The 20,517-nt window shown below is 38.8% G+C and overlaps 1 long non-coding RNA gene across 1 annotated transcript; it reads right to left on the bottom strand.

The window, feature by feature from the left end:
* Positions 1-293: 293 nt before the first annotated feature.
* LOC148222870 (uncharacterized) lies at positions 294-16,314 on the bottom strand. The gene is made up of 3 exons (XR_015805271.1): positions 15,991-16,314; positions 14,770-14,939; positions 294-1,372 (listed from the first exon to the last, which is right to left on the bottom strand). It is a non-coding gene; the product is annotated as an uncharacterized LOC148222870 (long non-coding RNA).
* Between the last annotated feature and the right edge of the window lie 4,203 nt (positions 16,315-20,517).

The following is a 20,517-nucleotide window of genomic DNA, read 5'->3' as shown; positions in this document are numbered from 1 at the left end:
TCAGTAATACTCATATGAGTGGGACTCTACTATTTTTCTCACCCGTGTTTACAAGTGTCCCTCTGACTGCATGTCAGAGTTAGAAAGACCAGAGCTGAAGCAAAACCTTACCTAACAGTAACCCTGGGTTACTGGCACAAAGCCACAGGGCAAGATCAGAAAACCTGCAATTGAGCATTTCTTTCCACAACTCCTGTTGCCATGATGATGATGGAAATGATGGATGAGCTCCATGACTGGCTCATCTTTGAGAAGAACCATTCGAGTCTAGTAAGTTGTTATTTTTTTTTTTTTTTTTTTTTTTTTTTAGAAACAGAGTCATTTCACAGGTTTTAGTTTCTCTCTTCCTGAGAAATATTTTACCAGATTATGAAGGCACTCTTCTGGCTGCCCCTCTGTATAATTTGCTTTAATCAAGCACAAAGGTACAATAGGTGCAGACATTTCTGCTGCTCTGCAATGCGTAAGGAGAAGTTACAAACAAGAGCACATGAGAAAGAAGAGATGCAGGAGGGGCACTGGTAGCCAAAATAAGGACCACATTGTAATACTTGTTGTGACTTAAGAATTCTTAAGCATTCCAGTAGCTCAAACTCTGGCAACCCCATCTCCCAACACATTTAATGACTTGCCCAAATCAGCACCTGGACATTTCACCAAAACCCTTATTTAGCTTATGGAAACCTATTTATAGCAGTCACTGTAACCATCCAGTTTCAGACCTTTGATGGGTATTTCATTACATTCTCTGTTCCAAAATGAGTCATTCTTCCTTCAGAGTCATTTGTGAAGATGACAATACAATATGTAGAGATAATGCAATATTTTCCTCCCTCCAGACATTTTCTCATTTCATTTCTTATTCCATTTCAGAGGACATTGTAAACATGTATAATGTCATATCTATTCTTTATGGGTCATCAGCTGCTTTTAATCAGCAGATTTTCAGTTCAGTTACAAGTTCTAATGAAGTTTTTTCCACTGAAACTGATGCCTTGAGAGGCTCCCTGGAACAGAGGCTGGGCAGAGTTAAAGGAATAAAGCAGGGATTTATTAAAAGGCCTTCAAAGGACTCACCTTGGGCTATGGCTACACCCAAGGTGGACTTAGAGTCCCAAGTTCTCACACTTTTATAAGTTTTGGTGCATTTCCATCTTGGGGTTCATTGTCCAATCCCAGCTCCAGGTTCTGCAGTCCCATCCTCCCAGATTCTCTCCTCAATTCCCTGTTGTTTGCACTTTTTGGGGCTGAAGCTGCAGCGGTGTCCTTGGTTGTGGGGCTGGCAAAGGATTGTTTTGTGTGCCTGAGCTGTGAGGAGAACTTGTAACACTTTGTATGAAGTGCAGAGTCACACCCCAATGCAGTGCAGAATCTGGAAAAGATGAAAGCTAAAACTGAAGGCATCAAAACTAGTAGAATGATACAGATAGACATTCAATTAAATTGATTAAGCCAAATTACACTAATGCCTGTAAGCAAGAAATTATTTCTTTATTTTTAAACACGTAGAGAAACAATTCATTTAATTACCTAACAAAAAGATTAAGGGGAGTATAAATAGGAGGAGCTCTGAAACATTATCACATATGTGAATACATTAATCTAAAGGGTAGGCAAAATTCTTTTGGATCCACTAGCGACCCTTAAAAATACCTTGTGAATCAGTGAGCAGTTTTCCCCCCAAAAGCAGTGAAGGACAGCACCCTCTAGACCAGCATGGTCTAAATCTCAGAGTTTGGTAAACACCGATTTCAAATATCTTAATACAACAAGGTCAGTATATTGTGGTATTTCCCTGTATTTTAGACATGAGGAGAGAGCAGGTAAAGGGCACGATGCAAGTTTCAGTTTTGTCACTACTACAGCTGGCATTTATTTATGTGCCTTAGAGAGCAGTGGCCTTCCTCCCAGCTGTCCAGGAGGCATTCAGGAAAAACTCATAAATCTGTGACCACCCAAACAGCACAGACCTGCAGGGATGCTCAGCACAGGTCACTGCCAGATCATCATTTGCAAGTGTTGATTAAAGAGTAATCTTGGCTATTTTTAAATCTAGAAAGCAGGCCTAACAAGGACAGACAATTAAACTATTCTGTATTTGGAAATGTAGTTGCTGACAATGCGTTTGGCTTCCCTTGCCCTTGCTCTGTTCTGACCCCAGTGATTCCATATTTTATCCTCATCTTCAAACTGAAAGACCAGGACAAGATGCACTTGATTTCTATGACTGAGCTCTTTAAATATACTGACAAATTCTTCTCTTAGTTCTCTCTTGCATCTCCTCCTCCCTCTGCTCTCCTCCAGGCAAGAAACAAAAATACCTCAACCAACTGAAAGCTCTATTCGACCTCATCATACAAATTTCACTCAGAAACAATGTTCTGAGAAAAGATTTTGTAATTAAGTCCCTTCTGCTCTGCTACAGGAATAACTTTCACACCGGTTTTCATGTAAATAATATGAAATATGAAAACTATAGAGGTGTTTTTTTTCCTCGACCTTCTTTATCATCAGCTGGTACATTTTTCAACCAAGAAAAATAAAAACCTGCATTTTGTACAAACCCATGACATATATGTTAGTTTCAGTGAAAAGCAAACAGTCCCTGTTTTGTCCCCCAGAAATATAGACAGGGTTTTTTATATAAAGTTATTAATCTTTAGGAGAAGCCACAGCATTCACTTTTGAAGTCATAATTTCCAAAGTGCTAAAGCTCTTCTAAGTCAGCACAGCAGATGGTCTCAGCAGTCCTTAAAATAACCACAATCCAATAATCTCTAATAAACCAGTTAATTGATAAATGTCCTCCAATGTAGAAGAAGCAACTTTAACGAAGAGATCATCACTAATCCTTCAGACTTATTTAGGAGATTATATTGACAAATTGTTGATCATTTAACATTTACTAGATTTAGGTTTGACAGTTGAAGATTCCAATATGTCTCACCACTGTAAGTATTTTATATTTGAATAATATTCACAAGAATTTAATAGGTAAATTAAAAAAAAATTCCTTATTTTCATTTTATGTGTTGGTTACTCAAGGCATGTTAATATGTGTATTTGTCTTCTACTGAGGTTAATCTGAAACATTGGCAGCACAATCCCTCATCTCAGTGCTCTCACCTAGAAATATTAAATCTTGCATTTCCTTACTGAGTGTATCATATAGGACCAATTACTAGTTTTATAGTACTTTCACCTGTAAAAGTCTAATGAAAGAAAGATTCAAATTATAATCTTCAGTAATTTAGCATCATTTTCTCTAATCTCCACATTGAAAGGAATGAGAGACCGTTACATTTTAGCACAGTAGAAATTGGAAACATACTGGGGACAAGAAACTTCTCTTCCAAAGCTGGGGATAAATCAACAAACCAAGGCTTTTCAAGAGAACCTTGCTCACAAACGGGTGAAAAAAGTTAAACTTCAGAATCCCATTTCATCTTCTAAGTCGAGGCATAGCTTTTGAGGCAATCTGAATGCAATCTCTACGGATGCAAAGTTCACAGACGTGACTGTCTGCAGAAGTGCATTAAAAGGTCAGTTATATTTGCTTTTGCACACAAATGGAAATGATTCCCATATTTGTTTACTGGGCTCTTTGACAATGTTATGGAATAGATCTGGTCAGTCAGAAGATTATTCAGTGCCTTTCAGTGTATCACATGCTTCCCTCAGAGCCATTGTAAAACGGAGAGAGATTTCTGGGTGAGTATCAGGAAAGTTCTCCAAAGAGCTTTATTCAGTCGCTTCCCAGTGATCTTCCTGTGGCTCTGATTGCTTCTCTCTCCTATCAGATGGGCACTGAAGATAAAGCTGTGCTCAGTCACAGAGGCTGGCTTATTATTTCAGCTCTTGTTCAGACAAAATGGACAGTACTGCCACCAACCTTCCAGCTAAGCCAGGCCTGGTAAGACATCAAGATGCATCCACTGAACTTCACATCTTGACATTTAAACAGGACAGCATAAAACTGCAGCTCTGCTGCCTCAGGCCACTCAATTTGTAGAAGGTAATTCTGTAGGCAAGGAGCTGCACACCTCGAAATTACTGTTTTGGGTTTGTCATTTTACAAAAGATACAGTCCCATTGGAGTTTCCACATACAGCAATTCTCATGCAAGAGAAATATCAAAATGATCAAAATAGTATTGACACAGCTTATCTGGCAATTTGGCTCAAAGTTGTCAGTTATTATAAGGAGGGTCAAATTTTTCTCTCTGCTACCATGGACTTCAACAGGACTAGAGTTGTAACAGAGTGGGATTTGTGTCACTTGCAACAAACTATGGCCAAGTGTCACTTCTCTTATGTAGGTTTAATTTCAGGTAAATGATTAAAAGCTCCCAAACCTATCCTGGCAGTTATGCATTTCAGCATTCAGTGAACACATTACCTCCACCTTATTGCATAACAACGCCAATCACACCCAAGAAATATCTGGACAAAGATTTTCCTTCACCTTGCCCATAAGGAGGAGGAATTGCTTTCCTCTGTTTGAATCTGAGAGCAACTTAGTACCAAGGTGTTTCTTAAAGCAATTTCAGCTACTCATGTCGAAGTATTTTAAGAATCTGTCTTTAATTTATGGCTGGAAGAAGCAGGACTATTGAGCCCTAAGGCTTTTGCACTTTGTGGAAGCTCATAAAGCCTTGAGAGCTTTGTCTACAGACCCCACAATAAGTATGACTCATGGAATGCTATTCTTTTCTCAGTATGCAATAAAGAGAAATATTATTTATAGCAGCATACAAACCATTAAGAAACTGTTTTTCTTTGAAATTTAGACATAGCAAGGGAACAATAATTTGGATAAACGGCAGTATTTACAATTTCTTTGAATTGGGGCCACACATCGTATCGTGGCCAAATATGTGGTTACGATGAAGTATTCCAATTTCTCAAAATAGTTCTGACATCCACAAGTTCGCTGAGGTCTAATATCTGATTGTTTTTGGCTCAGAAGTGACTTGAGCCCTAAAGTAATTTTAAAAGCACAAACAATGGAGCAGTTTCCTTGCCTGAGGGCTCCCGCTTCCGTGCCTCACATTAGGTCTTTACATGTATCGTCAAAAAGGATCCTACAGTCCTCAAAAAATGTTCCTGGTTGGATGTGTCGAGAGCCCTCTGCACAGGCTCATCAGCTCCCACTAAAATTTGTGACAAAAGCTTGGTAAAACCCGCTGGAGCAGGGAGTTGTAACAAGTTGTACATTACATGGCTGCTGCTGCTCTTATCAGCTGTGCTCTGAGAACTTAAATCACCCAAGAAATCGCTCACCAGTGTTCATTTTGGCCCAGGCTAAAGAGAGAAAAAAAGCCTTCCCAAAGAGGACATTTGAGGCACAATCAGCTGTAACAAAATGTTCTAGAGTGGCACTAGGTTTGTGGCAGGTATTTCGTACAGAGAAAAGCTGCTCTTACTTTGAAGTTACAAGGAAGACCAGGAAGTACCATCCTACCAAAAATAAGAGGGGATTGGTTCTTTCACATATAGAAATCAGAGGATAAATGTACATACAGGTCCAAATAATGGAGCACCTTTTAGCTTGAGCTATAAAAGGCAGCCCAAAATGTGAGTGTTTAAAGCCAGGCCTACTCTATTCAGGTTAAAGTCTGTTTCTCATGCCTGCAGCTGAGTAACATTTTCAAGTCTAGTAATAGTTATGTAAGACTCAAATAAAACAAAATACTCAAAACACCCCACCCTCTGTGGAAAGGAACATGGCAAAGGTCTATTGAGGAGCAGACACCAGAAAATGGATGAGACTCTCTGTCTTTAGGATTTTCTTCATGCCCCAGGCTCCTGTAGTCAGTGAGGAAGAGAAGAGCCTTCATTGGTAGTCCTGCTAGGAAAACAATGAAAATAGAACTAGTTCTACTCCTGGAGCAAAATGTTTTCCCCAGCAGCTGTTTACTGAATAAAATTCAATTTGTGCTGCAGAGTTTAGATGAAAGCTTTAAAAAAATGTGCATACTTTCAATTTTGTCTTCCCTACCTTGCTGGCACGGTGTGAATCCATACAGCACCCACAGACCCTGACAACAGGTGACCTTTCCCCTTAGAAACAGAATATTGCCACAAGATTTTGCACTTCCCGTGTTTTTTCATTCGGTACAACCATACAGGAATCAAATGCAATAAAAAGCAGTTGCTGAAGCATATTCTGAAACACGACCCGGGTTGAAGGAACAACTGTCGCACTTTGCACACAATTCAGAAGGGCATTTGGGTTCCTGCTGTCACCAGAAGTTGTATTTTAATCACCACAGAACATGATATGCCTGAGACGACCATGCAAGAGCTGCACAACAGCCAGTAATTTTCCTCAGGTCGTGTCAGGCAAAAAGTAGGATAGTTTCTCCTCTCCCCATCTGATTTTATGCCATGTATTTGGAAAGCTGTCGTCTGGCCCTTCTGTCCCCGTGATATATTGCATCAGTCTGCCCGTTCCCACAAGTTCATATTTAAAGAAGCTTCTGTTCACTTATGTCTGCCTCGTAAAAGATCTCTTGTGTTGTTTTTCTCCCCACCTCCTTCAAGAGCAATAAACATTCTGCTAAGGAAAGGCTTTAGCATCAATCAGATTTCAGTGCTGATTAGAGGGGAGGTGCTCTGGCTGCAGTTGAAATGGGCCTCTTTTGACTGTTTTTGCTTCTAAAATTAGCTGGGCCATTTCCCGAGAGAGGGCTGGGGATGCATGCAGACATCCCCTGGCCAGCACAGGCAGAGAGCTGCAGAGCTGCTCAGAGTGGCCAGGAGAGCTGGAAGCTGCTCTGGTCCTGCCTGGCAGCAGGGCCATGGAAAGCCTTGGATTTCCATGCCAAACCCAACCTGCAGGTCACTGTTTCAAACGCTGAGTGCCTGAAGGCACCGAGGGATGGCTGAAACTGCAGCCAAGGACAAAACCCCGCTCAGCTCCAGCCCCTGCAGAGCCAGGGCTGTTGTTACTGATGGCAGGACCTTTTGTCCCCTCGGTTTGCTGCTGAGCAGTCACAGCAGCATTTCTGCCAGCAGCGAGGTCTGCATCTCCCAGAGACACCCCGGGTGCAATACTGCAGAAAGGCAAAGGCAGCAATTCCTAAAAATGTTTCCTGCAGTTATGCACAAAAAGATGCTCTACCCGATTTTCCAGGAGCTGTTGAATTCAGCTGATTTACTCAGTTCTGTGAAAATCAGCAGATTTAGTTTTGGACCAGGGGATGAAAGTTCCAATACCCCCATTGTCAGTAATGAAGGTATCTATGTCAGAATCTGTGCAGGCCCTATTTAGATAGATCTAAAGCCTTACAGTAGGACAAAGATAAAAATAGGTTGCAGTCACTTTTGTCTCCTTGCTGGGGTTAGCTTTCCCCCACGAGCCAGCCCCTCTTCCGAAACAGGAGACAAACATTTGCTTCAGGTCACAGCGCTGTGAGCTGCATGCAAGGGACTCAACACAAAACATTCCCCTTTAAAATAAGGGACTGGAAAAACATGTCCTGTTATGGACAGCTCCGGAATGGTGGGCTGAGCATGGATATTTAGACTAAATGCAGTTTCTGACAACAGCTCTGAAGAAGATGAGTAAGACACTGACTGCTTTTGAGGCTCTGCTCTAGCAGTACTTTTCCAAAATAATCAAGTTGTAACAGAATGGGAGGTATATCTAAAATAAGCATATAGATTCTTTATCTAATATGTACTGTATAAATAGAGAAGGTCTTCAGTAACAGAATGAAAGCAGCATTAAAACAAAGAGACTGGGCCTGGGTTTCCAGAGAACCAGTACTATAAATCCTGGGCATCCCTTTGAAGTAGGGTAACTTGGCAACACTGTGAGAAACAACTTCAGGTTTTCACACAAAGTTTGGGATGAAAGAAGGAGGCTGGAGATCGTTTGCTCTTCAGTTTCTTTCTTCTTCCTGGCACAATAATTAAAAGATTTGAATTTTAACTTTCAGGATTTTTTTTCAAGATAGGAGGGAACATCCCTTTGCAGCTTGGGTGTTGTCTTTATGCACCTGAGGTTTGATTTACACAAACTCATGTTCACATGCAAGCACATGTAACAGTCAAAACCGGTTTAAAAAAAAAAAAAATTACTCACACCTACAAACATCATAGGAATATTCCCACTCCTATATTTCACATATTCAATAGCAATATGCAATGCTAATATTTATACCAGAACTGCTTCTGCTCTAGTTCTGTCTGAATTTATTGACACAAAAAATGTATAACAAAAGGTAAGATTTTGTTTTCAGGAGCTTCACTAGACTTTATTCCCACAATTACATAAACACATGGGAACTCGTGCCACTGCAGACTGATTTCACATCACTGAGTGCAGAGGGGACAAACCCGTTGGTGCCATCTGAGATTTTTGCACGCTGTTGTTACTTTCTTCTTCTGAATTTATACCACATCTTTTGTGCCATGTCTGCTAGGCCTTAACTGGAGCCTTTCAGAGGCTAGAAGGGACTCCTTCTGAATGCACCTATTCAAATTAAACTTTACCCAGTAGAATTTCCCAGTCTTTTCAGAAAGTGGCTAACTGATATTTCCAAATTAAAACGTATCATAGGCTCATAACTCAGGTAGTTTTTTTCCCTGCTGTAATGAAATAAAAATTAGAAGATGTCATAACAGTTTTTTGGCAGATGCACTAAGGATTGAGTGAGCTAAACCCTCCACTTCAGCAACAACAACCATAACTCAAGCACTCAAAGCTAAGCTCCATTTCCAAATCCTCAAGAGCTCTGGGGCAGATGTTAGCTTGAAGCCTGTGAATGGCATTTGAAACCCTTGTATTTCTCCATATCCAAAGCTAAACTTTGCAAGAGGAATGTTATTTTGGACAGAAAACAAATGAAACGCCACGTGAGCTATGCACACCAATGCAAATAGGATTATTGCACTTGCAATGGCACTAAAAGACTTTTTTCTGTTCAAAACAGCTGTGGAATAATGAAAGTTCTTGGTGTTTGTTGGACATACAGATGTTCAAACCCAGAAAGGATGTTGAGAAACAATGCAGTGACTGACAAGCAATAATGCTTTCCTGTGACAGTGGATACCTTATCTTGCCACAAGACTTTTTCTTTTTCTTTTTCTTTTTTTTTTTTTTTTTTTTTTTTTTTTTTTTTTTTTTTGCTGTTGTTATTTTTTTTTTTCGTGGGAGGAGAACCTTTCATAAGTGATAACATATCAAAATCATATCAATGTTTATGTAGTACCTTATACGCAAATTAGAGTCTGATGAGGAAAAAAAAATAATTCATCAAACTGCTCACTAAGATAGTGACATTGACAATTACAGGCCAGATTTTTTTTTTATCTATGTAAATACACTGACATAATTACTTAAGAACATAAAATGCAGTATCTGATCATGAAGGTCATAAATAATCAACAAAATAAAGATTTAAAAAGAGAAAAATGCATTTAAAACCCCAAAGAAAACCAGAAAGCCATAGGTCTTGAGGCAAAAATGGGATGCTGCTAGAGGGGTGATTTTTTTCAATCCTGTTAAGGATTTAGACAGTGTTTTAATTATGGGCATGACTGCTCTCTTTATTAATTTGTAGGTGTCAAGAACTTGTAGAAAGAAAGAAATGCAAGTGAAACAGATCATAAGACAATTGTTGCAACTGAGCATGGGCACAAACACCCTTATTTAATGAAGTTCCAAAAATAAAATATAAGGGTGATTTCAGTCTAGTCGAGTTAATACTAACTTCTAGGAGCAGTTTCTGCTGGCTTTCTGCTTTTTCACTCGTTTATTAACCACAATAAATTACAGTTACGGTGCAGCCAGCTTAGAATATGCCTGAAAACACGAACAGCAAAGAGCTAGAGAGAATCCAATGCTATCAGCTCTGTTTTCTCACCGTTTAGGACAAAATATTCACTGAGGTCAGGGTGTTCTGGAGGCACTTAGAAACCAGAATATCCAGACCTGGTGCTCCCCCGCCTGGGAAAGGAAAGGAAAAGTCTCCTCTGCACCAAGCTCATCCTCCCATGTTCTACACGGCACCCCAGAAATGGGGTTCTCAAGTTTAAAAACCCCTTGCTGCATGTTTTACCCTCTAAGAAATAAAAATACAAAAGCATACGTTAGGGTTGGATTAATTAATTAGTCCTTCACGCAAAGCAGATTAGTCTAATATTTTGTAATTTTGAAGTAGTCTTTGCACCTATAAATATTACTCAACTGTTTTACTTCAACCTCTTTCTGTTGGGAACTAATAAAATTTATATATTTTGCTTGACCATACTCCAAAAGAAGAAAAAAATAAGGGTCAGAAAAGCAATGACAAGAGAAACAAAGAATAAAGATAAGTTTAGATAAATATGAGGAACAGGAACAGTACATAGAAGATTTTTTATTAGCTCAAAGGATGGCTTAGCAGGAAAATTATGACATCAGCCACTGAGTGCTTACAGTAACGTATAAAACCTCTTATAAATAATGGGCTAAGAACAATATGAACTGAAGCCCAGACTAAATTAAACATCTCACTTTTAATTCATCACTCTCTCAGAGCCGTTCTGAACTTAGTTTTGCTTACAGTGTTGAAGAAAACCTTGCAGGTATTTCTCACCCTCTGCACTTAAGACACCAGGATCTCAGGGTTGAAAACTGCAGCCATGGGAAGGGGTTTTAACCCTTTAAGTGCGGCAGAAATAAGATGCACAGCTATATGGTCGTCTTTCATGATAGAAAGAAAGAGCCAAGTTTATTCAGAAACACATTTGGTTTTATAGCATGACTGCAACTCCAAGAGTAGAAAAAGGATGATTGGTTCAGAGAGAAGACACCTGGGCACACACCACAACAGGGGTTCTATCTTTGTTATTAATTCCTTTTTATTTTGACCAAATTATCACCCTGGGAGAAATTCTCCCTGGCCTTGAGCTGGGCCAGCTCATCAGGCTGGGAACAGAGCTGAGAAACTCCAGCCTGGAATATTTTTCAGGCTGTAATTTTCTTACTTTCTCAATATGTGTCCCTACAGAAAACTATTTAAAATAGAGTGAGCAGTTCCTGGGAGACAGGATCTCACCAAAGCCATGAACTATACAGGCACGAGCCTTTCCCAGTGTCTGCAGGAGCTGTTCCTGGAGGAAACCAGCACAGGCTTTCAGAACCAAGGATGAGTCAAACTTTGGAAAAAAAAGCATTGGAGCTAAAGTTTCAAATGGCTCATGACAAGCCCTGCTGTTCCTGCTTTGTAAGGGTTTGAACTGGGGTAAAAATCCCCCTCTCCCCATCATTTGAGAGATTTAATTTGAGGAAAACCCCTTCTTTTCTGCTATTGTAGGGGATTAAATTGAGGGTGAGACTTTTTTTTTTGTGTGTTAGACAATAGAGTTGAGAGAGAATTTGGGGGAGGATGACAGAGGATATCCTGTTATAATATAATTCTAAGACATTTTATTATTTATTTTTTATCATCAGGTGTATACTCAAATTAATCTAATTATATATATATATACACATTTACATATAGTTCCAGTTAAATATAGATAGTGGCTGTGCTATTTAATAAATAGTGGTGTTGATATTTGGTTTTTATTCAATATGACGTTTTTTGGTGGTATATAGTGTGTTGTTTTATTTGTTGGTATTATTTACTATGTGCAATTTTGGTTTTGAGTGAAGGGAACTTTATGGATGGCTTTGTATTTTAGATAGAATTAATGTGAGTTTTTAAAATAGACTTTTGATACGTATGATGGGGATTTTGGGTTGGGCCAGCTCTGCTGGTGGAGTTTTGGTTGTGAATTTATTGGATGGCTTTTGTTAGATGCAGTTTTTAATTTTTGGAATTTTTTTTTAAATTTAGTGCTTTTAAGATTTTTTTAATAATATATTGTATGGTTTTATTTTGTTTGTAGATGGTGTATGACAAGGGCTATGGTCTATTTATTTAATGCTATGTTTTTTAGTTCAGGTGTTGATAAGGTTTTTTTCAATTGAGTTTTGTTGTTGTTTTTTTTTGGTGGGGGATTGTTTAAAAACAACAAGGATATGTTAAGGAAATGTTTTTTAAGATTTATGATAGTATTATGGGCTGTAGCAGGAGGCATAGGATAGATTTTTAATTATTTTGTGATTGCTTTTATTGTGAGTATGCAGTGTTTGTTTTGGTGATTTTGAGGTAGTGTCATGTAGCTAATTTATTAGGGGTTTTAACATTTATAATTGGAGTATTATTATATTATATGGATTGTTATTATATGTTATTTATATTAGGTTGTTATTATATCATAGGGGTTTTATTTATTTGGTTTGATTGTAGTGTATGTTTTATAGTGATGGGTAATTTGGGAGATATTGTTTATGGTTAAATTTATCTTTTGGTTTTGTGTTTATTTATAGGTGGTATTTTTGTTTTGATGGTTTGAGGCACAATGGGTTTATTGAATTAGGAATATGTATTTTTTTGGTGTTGTTAATTTATTTGTGCTATTTTTATTTTTGTAGTTTGATTGATTTGTTTGCTGTTTTGGGGTTTTTTATTAGTTTTATTTTTGGGAACTTGGATATTTATATGGTGGATTTTTTCAGTATTTTTTTTTTCCCAGTAACGATTTTTTTATTTTTTAGTACTTTAAATTGTTTTCATGCTGTTAATTATTTTGGGTTGTTAAAGTTATTTTACAGAGTATTGGTTACTATTTATGAGTTAGTGTAGAGATAGAGTTTTGGGGATTTTTTGGGGGATGTTTAGGGTCAGTTGCATGGTTTTGAATTAAGTAAGTCAGTTTATTTTTTGTAGTAGTTCTTGTGATTTGTTGTTTCATTTTTATAATGTGATAAGAATTATTAGTGAAAAGAGCAGTGTGTCTTTTTTATTGCTGGTAATGGGTTGTATGGTGTACTTGGTTTAGTTTGTAGTTGGTTTTTTTTGTTTTTTTTTTTTAAGTGGGATTAAAGTTTTTATTTTGGAATTAGTTTGTAATTATTTTTATGATTGTAGGGTGATTTAGATTTTTGGTATGGGAGTGCTGTATGATGAGAGTGATTTGTTTTGTGTGGCATTGGTGGCCTGGTGGGTAGAGGGCATTTTTGTTTGGAATATTTATTTTAATATTGGTAGATGGGATGGTAGGAGGAGCTGTGTTTTAGTGTTTCTTGTTTTTGAGGTAGTTTGGATTTTTTAATAGTTTGTAAAGTTTTTTTGATGGCTGGTGGAGCTATTCTGACTTTTTGGATGATATTGGTGGGAATTTGATGCTGTTTGTTTTCTTAGCATAGTTTTAGGAATTGGATTTTTTTCACTAGGTTTTTTGATTTTGTTTATTTATGGTAAAATTGGTTTTTAGGAGAATTTGGGTGATTTTAAAAAATTATTTTGCTCTATTTTTTCTATAATGTTGATGCATTATAGCTGTTTTGGAGGCTTTTTAAAGTGTAATTTGGATTAATCTATGGTAGACAGTAGGACTGTCTTTTTATTTTGGGGTAATTGTTTTTTAGGTGTATTGTATGTTTTTTAGGTGAAGGTAAATTGAGATTTGTATTGGGTTGTTAGAGGAATAGAGAAGAATGTTCTGGTCATGTCAATATTAGTGAGTCATTTTGTTGTTTTGGATTTTAGTTTGTATTGGAGTTTTAATATATTTGGTACAGTAATGTTTAATGGTGGAGTTATTTAAGGTATGATAGTTAATAGTCATATTTTATTTTTTATAGATTCGTTTATAGTTGAAATGGGGTTGTTGAAGGGTTTTGTTGAATAGTTTTGTTTTTTTAGTTTATGGAGTATTTTGAGTTTGGTATTGTTGAGGTGGTATTTGGTATTTGATGTGTTTTTTTAAAGAAGTTTTATTATAGATTTTTTTTTTTACAATTTAGATAAGGTGTTTAATTTTTTTTGTTTTATAGTAGATATGTTAAATGAGTTTTTTGGGTTCTTGAAATAGTTGTTTTGGGGGAAGTTTGTGTTTAGAATTTATGAGTTTTTGGGTTAGTTATAATGAAATTTAAAATCTTTTTCTAGTTACTTTCTTTTTAGGTTTTATTACAGTTAACTACTGTGCTTTTTAATGTTAGTAACAGGAGTCAGTTTTGTTTTTATGTCTTGTGGTGGGTTTAGTGTGTGCTGTGTACTAGTGCTGACTAAGGTTTTGTATTTTTGTGGATTTGGTGTGTTAGGTTAATGAATTTATACAGTTTAGAACACACGTTTCTCTGGTTTTTATTTGGCTAGAGACAGGTTTTTTTTACTTCTGGGGTTTGATTATTTTTCTGCATATATTTTGGAGGTTTTTTTAAGGGGATTGGACAGGGGGCTTTATAATATTCGAGAGTTTGGTTATGGATAATTGGAGTGGTCTCATTTTGGTGGAATTTTTTTGACTTCAGATGTTTTTAATTGATGTATTTGTATGGTTGGGGTGTTTTTGGTGCAACTCCAAGCATCCATTTCTGTAGGTGAGTTTGAAGCATTGCATTTGTATTAAGCTGAGACCCCTCCTCACCAGGTGGCCACCAGGGACGGTTCACGGCTGTCCTGGGAACTCTGGAAATGTTCCAGGAGTCTGTGATGAAGCCTTGGCCTTTCCCTGTTTGCAGGAAAAACGCTCAGGAGCAGCTGGGGAGCTGTGGTGAGCTGGGGAGAGAGGGTCTGCTCAAATTTCAGCAATGCTTTTTACATATGAGAAGCTTAGAAAACATATAATTACATTATAATTACATTATAATTACAGGGCTTCTATAGGCCAAGTGCAACGTACTTTCAACTCCAAGCACATACAAATTGTGGTTCAGAAATACCTGCTGTGTCATCCACAAGTTCCATGGATGTTCTGTGAGCTGTGCCAAGGAATTCACTGATGTGAGGCTTAACGGGGTAGCACTCCTGGGTCCTCGTGCTCAGACATCCTCTTGTGGATGTTGGATCATCCTCGATTACAGCTGTCATCTTCCCAAATCTCATTCCAAACCTGCAATAGCAGCTGTATCACTAATTAGGTGCATAATACTGCTCCACTTTTACTTGCAACATCATCCCCAAAATACGAGTAGCAGTATTACAAACAAGTGAAGCGACTTTAATCTTTTGCTAAAACCAAACACTACATTTTACTTCTATTTTCACCTCAGAATGAGCCATGACTATACCATGACTAAAAATACTATTCGCATCTTTGGGAGATATAAATTATTTCTCAAATCTACATTTTTTTTCAAATACAAAACACTTGATTTTTCCATGATTATGGACACTCTAGGAAACCACTGCTCTTGTCTTTTCAGAATTCTTTCTCAGGGAGTTCAGTTCAGCAGCAACTCCACTATCACAGCTAGCTCTCTTGCTTTTATCCCTGGATTCATTCATTGAAAATTACATTTGCTGACAATTAAAATCAGCTTTAAGCAAAATAACTGAGCTATACCCATAACTGTAAACAAGCAAAGATGCAACATCTTTTATCTTACAGGCACTTTTGAGGTGAGAGTTTCTAACAGAGTAGCTAAATATTGTCATAAATATCTGGTAGCTTCAAGAGAACTCTAATAAACCTTTAGGAGCTGTGTGGTACAGCCTCTTAAAGCAGCCTGGTGAAAATGAAAATATGGCCAGCACAGTTACTGCTTTTTGCAGCCTTTGTAAAGGACTGCAAGTTTTCAGATTCAGTGAGGCCAATCAGCAGTTGTAGAAAGAGTCTGTGGAATCTGAGCAGGAGTTTCTGTTCAGGGTTTGTTACATAATCAGTTATTCAGGGTTTGTTACATAATCAGTTATTAATCAATTATTAGGAACCCTGCTCTCCACAGCACAGACACAAATGTGAATTTCCCATCGGTGGTAAAAATCAATGTACTGTGCTGGCTGGCACTGTTGTGTTCTGCAATTATATTCTGTTTTTACTTCATCTACCCCTTCTGACTTGAGATAGCCTATGGAATTTAATAAACTGCACTTCATAAAAGTAAGGGCAAAATGATCTGTACTTTATTTAAAAAAGAAAAAAATTAACAAAGACCACTTACTTTCAGAGGCTCCATAAGTCCTAAGGTATGCTTCAGGTAGATTAAATTAGTTCTTTTTGATTCAGCAGTTTTTACCTGTTGAAAATTTTTCCGAATATTGGAGGTGTTTGCATGACTGCTCTAAAAAGTACTGGTAGAACTCACATTCTTAACAGCAACAGGCCTATATATTAAACCAAAATTCCTGAAACGCTTCCTAAGCTCACTTTGACAAGTTTGTATCTGCACAAAAAGTGTTTGCCTAAATTTTACTCTGCCTGCTGTGATAGTTTGTCCATCAGTAGATTTTCCTGTGTTTGAACTGATAGTGAACTCTGTCCTGAACCCTGCTAGCTCAAGCTGTGAAAACCTCTCATCTTCTATGTATACTTAACTCTATAAAGTTCGACACCATTTGTAGACGTTTTCAAAGCAAATACATGATATATTATAAGGAAGCACACCATTTTTCATTTATGCTTTTCCATTAATGCTGTTAAACACAACATAACCCAGTTGGGTTGATTGCTCTTTGGTTAATAGACAATGTACATCCTTAAACATCTGTGCATACGATAATAAAAAAAATACAGTAAATATTTCAATTTTTTTCTCACAATAATGACTGTTTTTAAAACCTTTCATTGACCAAAACCCTCGACCTTGTTTTGTATGCCTCATTTCCCCTCACGATAAAGAATTCTGCTGCTGACGTTAGGGCACAGCACACGCGGTACCCGCGCACCGGGCAAGAGGGTTTTATGGAAATAACGCCCTGGCAGTGCTGCCGCCTTGTGGGCACAGCGCGGTACTGCAGCCACTCATCGAGACACTGCTGCTTGTCCTGGTTTAGGGCAAATTTGGGGGAAAACCTCCAGAAGGAGCCCCCAGACAGCAAACCCCAAGACTCCCCCCCCGGGGTTCGGGAAGAATTTCCTCAGAGAAGAGTGAGAAAAAAAAAAAACCCTGTTTATTTAACAAGCAAAACACTCCCCAGCACAGGGAAAAAAACAACACCAGCTGACAAAAAAAACTCTTTCACTGTTCTGAAGGGATGACAAGTTCAGTCTCTCTGGCGAGTGGTCGCTCAGTTATCAGTCTCTGGCGCTGGGGATGACTGCTGCAGGTGACAGAGTGTAGACTCCTGGTGTTTCTTGGGGTTCCCAGGTCCCCGTCCAGAACAGGTTCAGATGGTATCCAGGAGAGGGAGGGGACGGGGTGGAAAAGAAAACAGTCCAGGGAAAAAGTTGGACTGCCTAGCTGAACTAACTAATAAGCAAAAAGCAAGGGCAAAGCGAAGGAAAGAAAACGAGGCAGAAGCGAGCAAGCAGGCAAGCAAGCCGAGCTAAAACCTCTCCTAAACACAGACCATGGGGGAGGTGAGCCGGCTGATAACAAGACAAAACAAAGCTTCACTCTCAGAGTCAGTCCTGGAAGCACAGGACATAATACCAAACATAATCAGGACACACGACTGGAGATACAAACACCATAACATCACCCTAGGACACTGCTGCAGTGTGGGCACAGCGCGGGACTGCAGCCATTCCCCGAGGCAGTGCTGCCGCCTTGTGGGCACAGCGCGGGACTGCAGCCACTCCTCGAGGCAGTGCTGCCGCCTTGTGGGCACAGAGCGGTACTGCAGCCACTCCTCGAGGCAGTGCTGCCGCCTTGCGGACACAGAGCAGTACTGCAGCGTGCCCCTCTCAAGATGGCGGAACCAACGGCGTGCCCGGCCCCTGCCGTGTGGGACTGTCGCCACGCTCAATAGGGCAGCCAGGGTGGGAGGCCGCGGAGATATTTATTCCACAGTTATAACAACATTGCAATTTTACTGTGAATCTCTTGGTACAGCCCTTTAGTGATTCAAGTGTAATTTTTTTTACTTGCCACGTTTAAATTGAAATGGGACTTGATATCAAAGCAGTTTAAGTATATTGATGGACCACAAATACAGTAAACAGTAGCTTACTCTTCAGAGTAATCTGAACCCCTGACTTTGTAACTGTTTGTCTGCAAGTATCACTTTTACACACCCACTAACCTAGCCAAGTTACTTGTGTAAAACTCATGGCACTATTATAGAATTAAATTTTTATTTTTTAGCCATCAATATTTATATCCCATTAATTAAGCTAAACTCAAATTTATTGTACAAGCAATCTTAAAAAGCTACAACACTTTAATCCCTCCAGTAAGTTCATGTTGCTGCTATTTCAGTAGTTCTTTACGTGCACATTGTTTACCTTGATGTTTAACTATTGTATGACAAATTTTCAGTGACCTTTTTGTAAAGATAGTCTAAATAAGGTAATTTCTGTTAAGATCAATTTCTGTTTAGTCTCAGTGATGTTAGCTAAGTTAAGTTTCACTGAAATTGATTTTGAGTTTTTTTGAAATATACTTGTTTAAATTAAAAGGTAGAATTCTTCTGCTATACAAATTGGTAACATAAAGCCTGAATGAATTTTTTGTCAAAACTTGCTAATTTAAATTATGAGACATAGCTATTTTATTATTGAAATATGAACAATTTTTGCTATTTTATCTTTTATAGGTAGCACTGAAGAATGAGTAACAATTCCATATTATGACTGTTATTAGTTGTGAGCTGTTTAATGCTTTTTTTGTTTTATTACTACTTAGCTAAAGAAAAATGACAAAGCCAGCTGCTGCACAAATTTTCACATACCATTGTATAGCTATCTATAAGATGTATTATTTTAAGAAACTTTTCTAACTACTATCACTGAGAGGTTTTTAAAATATATTAGGGAAACTCTTCCAGTTAAGGCCTCGGCCCTGGCCAAGTCCTAGCCTTAGCTGGTTGGGAAGTATGCCAACAAACTCAGGTGTTTTCTGCACCAAAACTGTACTCAGGTCATTTTGACTTGCCAAATTTGGACCTATAATAGCTGGAACTCCTGTTGAAGTGAACTTGGAAATCTTACCTGGGAATGGTTCTCCTGGTTTTCACTCTAAAATGAGGCTTGCCAGTTACTGCAGACTCTGGGTGATGGTACAATTTTTAGGCAATTGAGAATGCATAGTTTTAAGTCACCATTCTATCTCTCATATACTACTAATTGCGTGTATTATCTGATTTATTTCTGCTTACTATGAGTTTATTGTTTTGCCACATGTTGTTTTGCTTTTAATGTTGCCTTCATGTTTCTAAGAGAGACGTGTTTGTTGTTAAAAAACAAAAGGGGGAGTATGGCTCCTCAAGAACATTTACACTAATATTTACACTAAAAATTTTAAAAGCAAATCAAATCAAATTTGATCCCTGGAAAAGCGATATCGCTTTAAAGATTTGCATGTGCAGAGTCAATTTCTAAAGATTTCTAAATAAAGATGTTTAATTGAGTGTAGGATAGGTCTCCTGGTTTCTGGGTGCCACCTCTTGGTGCTGGGACAGCTCCACTGTTTGGTGCTGGACATGGGGCTAAGGGATGGCTGTGCCTGGATTTCTATTCTTTAGTGAGGAAAATCATGGATGTGAGGAGCAGCAGCTCATCTGAAACGTCCCTAAAGCAGCAGCTGGAAGTTTAGTTCCACCATCTAAAAAATAAGAAATACCTGCATCTCTGAAACCAATTCCAAACGTGCCCTTGTGAACGACACAGTTGTGAGTTGAAACAGATTATAATGTTTTGGGTCAGATCAGGTTTGACAAGCTGGATTTTGTTGCTATTTTACTTCTTATTATTGTTTTTGTGGGCGTTTTTATTCCCCATGAGCAGCCCATGCCAGCTCTTCCAGAGAAACCCCCTATATCCCATATGGAGACAGTGGTGTGAAGTGGAAACGTCACAGGACGAGGTTCAGCACTGTTCATTAACTCACAGAAGCTCAGGTGCATTTCTCTCCACTGCCTTTTCACTCATCCCTCCAGGCTCCTGCACAACTGAGTACAGTTTCAATATCTGATTAAGACAATGCATTTCGGATCCTTTGTTGTTCTTGGGAAGGCAGATTTCCATGGATGGAGCCTGCTGGAGGGGTTTAGGGGGTGGTCTGGGAGCCCCCAGGGGCATGTGGGGAGCAGCCCGAGCAGATGGGGATGGCTTTCCTCGGGATCCTGCTGGAACATTTGGATGAGAGCTCATTCCTGAGCTCCTTGCCAAGTGCTGAGTGGCTCCTGGGGAGCATGAGCTGAAGAGGAAGGAGTGGGATGGAAGGTGAGGGCTGTACCTTAAAATGAGCCCCCGTGCCCTGTGCCTGCAGCACCTGAACATCACCGTGTCCCAGCACTCCCACGTCTTCTCCCTCTGACCTTCCCATCAGAAGGGAAGCTTGGCCTTCTCCTGCTCTCAGCCTTGATGCACTTCACCAACTAATTACAAGACCTGTGCCTCTGGGCCCCTTTGCACCCCTAAAGGGCAGGCATTGCAGCACCCTAAGAGGTGCTAATGAATAAATATTCACTTTGCAGCCTGCCTGGAGCCCTGAGGAGGAACAGCAGGGAAGGAATTAAGTGCTGCTGCTTTTTCCAGCTACCCAGGATTAACTGATTTTACCGTTCAAGGGGGATAAAATGATAAA

Source organism: Sturnus vulgaris, chromosome 9 (genome assembly GCF_052056855.1).
Source record: "Sturnus vulgaris isolate bStuVul1 chromosome 9, bStuVul1.hap1, whole genome shotgun sequence".
In the NCBI taxonomy this organism is placed as follows: Eukaryota; Metazoa; Chordata; class Aves; order Passeriformes; family Sturnidae; genus Sturnus; species Sturnus vulgaris.
The sequence above is the reverse complement of the archived record's forward strand: the minus strand, read 5'-3'. Positions and strand labels throughout refer to the sequence as shown.